The 6,347-nt window shown below is 33.8% G+C and overlaps 1 long non-coding RNA gene across 1 annotated transcript; it reads left to right on the plus strand.

Annotated features, from left to right (window-relative positions):
* The first annotated feature begins 1,687 nt into the window (after nucleotides 1-1,687).
* LOC137642305 (uncharacterized) lies at nucleotides 1,688-5,658 on the plus strand. Its single transcript, XR_011044746.1, has 3 exons — nucleotides 1,688-1,829; nucleotides 4,792-4,901; nucleotides 5,077-5,658. It is a non-coding gene; the product is annotated as an uncharacterized lncRNA (long non-coding RNA).
* The last annotated feature ends 689 nt before the right edge of the window (nucleotides 5,659-6,347 follow it).

The raw sequence follows: 6,347 nt of genomic DNA on the forward strand, positions 1-6,347 counted from the left end.
AGGATAAGGATATAAGAGTTTAGGTTAGAAAAGTGATAATAGTAATTTCCAATATTGGTAATTCTAAAATTAGAGCCAAGCAAATGCACTGAAATTTTTCTGTTAATAAATCTGACCTATAAACAGGTTGCATGTTAGCAATTATTGCATTTAGCAATGGGTTATTCTAAAAAATTACATTGTTGGTAGGGATCTTAATGGTAATGGTATTCTATATAGGGAACAGTTGTGTAGAAACTTTTCGTAGGATTTGTTTTATGCCTTAATGGAATAATTTTCGAAGATCTTTTCCTTCAAAGGTTATATACAACGGTAAAAAGTGTTTGCACTATAGGAACTTTGATTATGGTAGCTATTCTTTAAATTTTAGAAGTGCACAATCTACATCTAATCGTTGGAGTGACAGACTATTGAAGATAAAAAATTAAGTTGGGGATGCATTAGACAGCCTTAAAGTTTATCTTAATAGTTAGCCGAATCTCAAAAGTACCTTAAAAAATTATCTATGAAATCTCAAAGGGTGGACTTTTCTCTTTACCTTTTAAGTATACTGCTTACATCTGTACTGATTACATCCTCACTGTTCATTGCAGTTTCTAGGCAGACAGAAAGTGTGTTGTCAATAATTTTCTCGATAATTATTAACAGAATATTAACATTGAAATATAAGCAGCTGTCTATTACTAGTACAGATGTCTTGTACTTCTCAAACAGTATATCTATTGGTGCCTGTTCATATAATGTATACATGAGTCTTAAGGCCTATTTACAGTTGGAAATTTTCCTTTGGAAAATTTTTACCTAAAATTCATAATATCCCTAAGGATTTCCTCATTTTAATTGCATAACTATATGGGAAGTTTTATGTGCTTTGGTTTTCTTTCGGTTTCTTGGTTAATTTTTTTTTTCAATTATTGTCTTTGTTTTGAAGTAGGTGATATAGAAATATCCTTTTATTTAATGGTATGTTCCACAATAGATTTTCAAAGTACTAGGTACTTTCAAAGTACTAGGTACTTTCATATATATTTAGTCAAAATTTGTCCAAATATTGTCACAAATTAGTCTCAATATGTTGGATTTAAAAAAAATTTCATATATCTAGGCCATATGAAGCCTTCTACTACGTGTTGGCGTTTTTAGCCTTTTATTGTATTTGCAGGTAATGGCAGATTATACGGTGACTTCCAGATTATGCAAGAAACACACCAATATGGGTAGTTCCTACTAGGAATTGCTGCCTGGTGGATACAGGTATTTAGTAATGTGCCTGTATACACTATCTAATGTCATTTTTGTTTTTTTTTCTGAGAAGTGCTATGCATAGCCTATGGTTTTATATTAACCTTTTTCAATATATTGCATCTAAAGCAATTAACTGGACAAATTTGATAGAACTTGGTGATTTGAGTTTCCAAAGGTATACTTTGGCCACCTAAAGCTGTACGTATCGGATGTAGTTGAGGAAAACTTTTATCAAATCCATTCAGAGTATAGCCAAGAATAATCTGTGCACATACTGGGGCAGATTTTTGGATATCAACTGGTGATTTTTGGATATCAACTGGTGTTCAACTGGATAACTTGTCAAAATATATTATGTAATACTTATGCCTTATTTTGTCATAATTACTGTCCATTATTTTTTTTCCAGAACTTTTCCAGGACTACTGCCGTGTTTTTCTAAGCAAAATTTAATTTGTGAAAATGCCACGTATCCCATCCTTTAGAAGAATATTAAGAAATTGACATCTGAACAAGAATTGGAATTTTCAGTGAATTAAGCATCTCGTATTGAATACAAATATATCCAAAATACTTTACTTAAGGTAAGCAGTAACATTTTAATTCAACTGCCTGTGACTTTTATTTTGCACAGGTACACCTTGTTTTAGGCTGAATGAAAACCATTGACTTCACTGAATGTAAGTCTAAATTTATTGAACAATGCCTGATGCTAACAATTGAAAATTAACACTGTAAGAGATGTAAATTTTCTAATCTTTGTATTGTCTGTGGACTTTCACCTATTAAGACTCCATATAGGGAATAAGGCCATCACTTGACCTCATGCAGTGCACTTTGTCTTACTCAGACTTATCATTTAATGGTATTTGCAGTGTTCCGTTAGCCCCTAGCTTCCCTTGTAATAAATCATTCTACTTGTTGTACCCTTTCTTCCATTTTAGTGTCGAAGATTTGTAACTTTTACCTCTTGGTTAACTTGAAGGTTTTGCCCTCGCATCTAAGGACAATGCATTTGTGGGGTTTGAATCCCATTTACATTTTGCAATGTTTACCTATTTAAAATGCTGAAATGACTATTCCTAGCAAAACTAATTGTGTAATGAGAACTTTTTAATGATATAAGCTTTGTTTTAAAAGTAAATTCGTACTTTATTTCGCAATGCACATTTATTTCCAAAACTTTAGATTTGTTTCTAAACAGAAATCGTCGAGATATCCTCATCAATTATCATAGGAAATCTAGGCCTTTTAATGTAATCCAAAGTGGTGTTGTAGGTTTAAAGGTTGCTCATGAATGGCAGTGACAATGCCCAAGTGGAACAATGCCAGATAGACTTGACATCATCGGTGTCTAAGCCTCTTTCCCCAAGCCTGGACAAGGGGAAGGTGCGAAACAGGGGTTGCTGATGACTTAACAGGTTGACCGATAGGCTCTCCTTAAACCCCCTCATACTCTTAGCTCGCAAGGAGGGTGAAGTTGCAGTCTAGAGAGACTGCCAACCTTGAGCAAAAGTTAAACCCGCTCCCAGCAAATCGCCAGACAGGGTTGACGTTTCCAATAGGATATTTTTGATGACATAATACCTGAATAGTTGTGTGAACATTTTGAAAGGACATTGATCTTTATGTAAAATTTTAATTTCTACATGTTAGAAATGGAGTATACTAAACTTAATATTCATGAATTATGACCATTATTTTTACTAGTTAATTCTTGGTTGTATTTTCATTTTTCAACTTGGTTATAGTTCACAATTTTTAACTAAATGCACAAGAAAATTCTTAACTTAGTCATGTTATACCCATTGTATATTAAACAACCTCTATTTGGAGGCCTTTTTTTATTAGAGTATAGCTTTGGAAATATAAATCTAAATACATGATTACTCCAACATTTCAACGTCTAAACCTTAGATGTATACGAACGAAATTCATTTAACAAAAGAAATGAGATCATACCTCTGAAAATCCCATAAATGAGGAAATATATTTCAAATACCATGAAGCTAATCATGTTTTGAAAATTTTCGACATTACCTCACAAATAGCATATAATAAAAAACCAAATATCTCTGTATCTAGTACTAGATACAGTGCTTATATGCTGTTCATAATAGATCGCTAATCAGTGGAACGACAATTAAACCATTGGAGATACTTGGTATTGATGGAAAATGCATGACTGCCTTAAATTCTATCTAAATAATTTACACAACTTTAATCCACATGACTTCAAATTCCTTGTCAGTTTACTTACCCTCAAGGAAAATAGACATCCTTAAATGTCAGTTTTTTAGGGATGCCAAAAAGCCTAGCCTTGGTTATACCAAAAATCTATAATTTTGGCCAGATAAAATTTCTGGTCTGATTTGATTTTAATATAGAAGTATATTAAAATTGGCCGTACTCTTGGGTTAAAAGTTAGGTAATTTAAACCATTTTCGTGATTCAAAGGACTGGAAAAGAGAAGTCTGTCCTGATGCAACTTTTGTATTTGCTTGGTAACCTACCAAAGATTTTTATTTTATTTTGTGAACAGACTTTACATTTCCACTGTTCATGATCCTGCTCTTGGGCAGGAGGAGCATATTTCCCTCCTTTTCCATAGAGTTGATTAATGCATAAGTAACACTTTTAAAATCTATAGAAAAATCTACACGTTGCTAAGATTTGTAGTACTCTTTAGTGATTGTGTGATTGTTGAGCAATTGAAATTATACTGCTAAAGGGGGCAATATATTTTAATTGCTAATCTTTTGGTGTTGAATGTTTTCCCCATATACATATGATTCTGATGCATATTACTTCTTGTAAATGTCTTATTTTCTAATATATTCGTAAGTGGTGCAGGCTGTATTGGGATTTTTAAAGGGTAGGTGAGAGACACTTAAGGCCCGATTCTTTTATTTGGTCTAATTGATGGTTTTGGAATGTGTACATGGTTTTCCATTTCACTTTGGACAGTTCCAGTTATCTTTTTGTAATGCAGGAAGGTGTGGGTTAGTGTTGTCAGTGCACAGTGGTAAAATTTAAATGGTGGTAAAATTTAAGTATCACTTGAAGGATTTTGCAGTGACTTCTCAGACCTTAGTTGTCCAAATGTTTATCCTTGTACTACTTATCCCACTTCCTTTCTTTCATCATCTTATCCAGTAACTTGACTGTCCCTACCCGTGCAATTATAGAGATCTTCCCAGAATCATAAAATAAGACACCTATGAAAGTATTACATGCTGCCTTCCGTGTTTTTGGTATTATATAAAGTATATAAAAGCTGATAAACCAGCAACTTAGGCCAGGTTAACACTGGTTATGAGTTTTAGACACTTTGTACACATATATAGAAATAGATACTTTTTGTGAAGAAACTTGCTCCCATTTAAGAGTATAGCTGGGTATGACCTGTGCTTTTGTAGTTGCCCTGCATGTTAATAGGGCAGATTTAGGGTTGTCCATTTTATTTATTCTATTGTATGTTTTTAACAAGTTTTGTGTAACAATTGCTCTATGTTGTCATGTGTCATGTCCATTATTTTTTTCCAGAACAATTATTTGGAGACCGCAGTGTATATGCTCGGCATAAGGGATTATTGGCATCTTTTAAGAGACTTGGAAATATTACATCGACATGTTGAATGAAAGTTAACTATGAAGTAAGCATTATATTTTTAATACAGTTATAAGATATATACTTTACTAATTGCATAATATATAGCTGCTTATGTAAACTCAGGCTTTGTAATAGCCATAAGTCAGAAAAATAAATTAATTACCAATCAATAAAAAATAAGTTTTTAATGAATATTATAGTTATCCTGTGATTTTCAGATATTAAGAGACCTATTTTTGGTTTGAAGGCTATTAACGTTCTACAAAGTTTACTTGATCATCATTATCGTATCTTTTGTGCCGATGTCGAACCCACAGGAGGATATTGTTGTTTGCTTCTGAGGTCTTGAACCGAGTAATGAGGGCCAGTGGACACCCTCTCGGTATGTTCCATTGTTTGTAGTGCTGCCCACATGGGCATTCAAGGTTGGTGGTTAATCCCAATTTGTGATGGTTATCCAGTTTGCTCACTTTAATCCATGTACTGTCAAGTTACCCAATCCTTCCTGGTGAGGGTCATTCCACTGGGCAGGGCCTCGTTGGATGGCCATTGGGAGTCTGCCACTACTGTAAGCCTGTGACCTGCTGCCTGTGTTGCATTTAGTCCTCACTGTTGGGTATCTTTTGCATTAACTTGTTTAATAGTTTTTGCTAGTGTTTATAGTAGGAAATTGGGTGGTGGGATATTAGCTACTTTCTATAAATGTGGTGAAATTGTTGATTTTAGGCTGTCCAGTAATAATCAGACGAGACTTAATTGGTTCTGGGTCTACCTTGTGTGTGTGGCATGATCTTCCTCACACTTGCTGAATAACACTGCCAGGCAGTTTATCTTAATCTGAAGGGCTGTACCCCAATTTTTGTTGGCAAGTTTCCGAAGAAATTGTTCCTAGTTGCTACTTTGTTTGGGTTTGTGAACTCTTAAAGGAGTATTCTGGCAAGGATGATAAAAATAGACTAGGTAAAAGTGATTTTGAAATGTTTTATCACCCATTCTTTAGCTTTTGTGTTGTGGCGATTATTCGGGGAGAAGGCACGATAATGTTTTGCTTTGATTGGCATTGAGGTCCCACTTTTGGTAAAGGTAGTCAAGGTCCTTGACAGTAAATCTTCGTTGGTGGTGAAGGAGTGTGATTGTGTGGAAATGCACAAATAGTCTGCATATATGCAGCTGGTCATTTCTATAAATGTTAGTGTCAGCTGCAGTACCCACCCATGGGGAAAGCCTTTGTCCAGGAAAATGACAAAATTATTGGCAAAATTATAAAATTGTAAACTTGTAACATACATTTCTAATTAGATATATTAGGAGTTTTAACACTTTCATTAAAAAAGTCCTTATTTGATTATATACATATAACCTGAATTAAAGTCTTAGTAAAATTATGTTGAATCTAAAGAATCTGAGTAAAACCAATAGACACTCTATTGTGCCATATTATTACCGTCCTCTAAAAACAATTTAGAAATTAGAGAGACCTCTAAAATAT

Source organism: Palaemon carinicauda, chromosome 6 (assembly GCF_036898095.1).
Source record: "Palaemon carinicauda isolate YSFRI2023 chromosome 6, ASM3689809v2, whole genome shotgun sequence".
In the NCBI taxonomy this organism is placed as follows: domain Eukaryota; kingdom Metazoa; phylum Arthropoda; class Malacostraca; order Decapoda; family Palaemonidae; genus Palaemon; species Palaemon carinicauda.